Below are 1,427 nucleotides of genomic sequence, written 5' to 3'. Positions count from 1 at the left end.
CCGATCATTACCCGCCAGATAAAGCAGTTTTCCTCGGTCCCCTTACTGCTACATGTCAATCGCGGGAGTAGATTGAGTGACCCCTCCTCAATACCACCTTTGACACAAAAGTGGTGTAATGGCTTGGAAAACTGCCTCCCCGCATAAGATAAGACCATCATTGTTCACTTAACTAATCCCGCGCCAAATTTAAAAAGTTGCCCATTAAAACCCTGAAAACCATCGTTTTCATTCCTTTTGCCCTGTTTCACAAGAAAACCTCTCAAACCCTTCCGATGCCACCCTAAACCTCTGCAACACAATTCGACCTCTGATTACTTTCAAAACATTGTCACGACTCCTTACCCAGACATTCCTGTGCAATAAAGCCATCAATTGCCTTTCTTGCCAACCTATGTTTTCTTAATGATTGTTGTATTTTGCAGGTAATCAACAGAAGACCAGAGCTTGGATAAACAATTTTGATACTAGTCACAAAACTTGTTTACTCCAAGACTTGAAAGGAAATTTATTCAAAAACCTATATTAAGAAGAAGAAGACAATTATACACAGAACAGAGAAGAAATCATTCACACAGAGACATTGACTGTCAAAACGGAGGAACCGGACAAAGTATACAATTAGAAGACACAGATCAAACATACAGAAAAGTTGATCAATATCCATTACCATATGATGATACATATATAAAACTAAATAATCTACTTTTGAAATACACAGTAAAAAGTTAAAATGTATAGTAAAATTAAAAACACAATAATGAATATTCATAGGTCATCAAAGTCAAAGAGTATCAGTGTCAAAGAGTATCAGATGGAAGCCTAAAGTGACTAAAGCCTCCAGCGTGAAAGTTCAAACATCAAAGAGCATAAAGGGCTAAAACCAAACCATAAAGGCCAGAAGCACCAAAATAAAAGGTACAACATGAAAAACAGTTCAATAGATGTCTCTATCTTCTTGCATGAAGATATTTCTTTTTTCCTAGATTATTTCTGAATATAGTTTCAGATATTTTGTAACTTCATATGTATAAATACTTCACAATTCGAAGTATGTAGTGTGGATTCTTAGACATTTCTATAGAAGTTTGATCAAGAGACTGTAAAGCTATTGTATCATGGATTAAGCTAGAAAGATGGATTGATGAATAAAGATTAGATATTTCAAAGGATTCATGTGTTGAGTGAAGTGCAAACAAGTATTTTCTCATGTTGTTGTTATCTTTCTTAATTTTTTTCCACAATATTTAATGTATTTCTGAATCTGAATGCTATAACTGGAACAATATCTCAGAATTTGTTTAATTACACTCTGTTTTAACAGTTAGGCATATAAATGTTTTTTATTGATATCTAAGTTAAGGAATTCTTAATTGCTCCTTAGTTTAGGTTGTTCCTTATAATATAGGTCAAAGGATTCTTAATTT

Source organism: Pinus tabuliformis, chromosome 4_1 (assembly GCF_031772625.1).
Source record: "Pinus tabuliformis cultivar Carrire ecotype Pingquan chromosome 4_1, CPIR1, whole genome shotgun sequence".
In the NCBI taxonomy this organism is placed as follows: Eukaryota; Viridiplantae; Streptophyta; class Pinopsida; order Pinales; family Pinaceae; genus Pinus; species Pinus tabuliformis.
Note: the sequence above shows the minus strand (reverse complement) of the source record.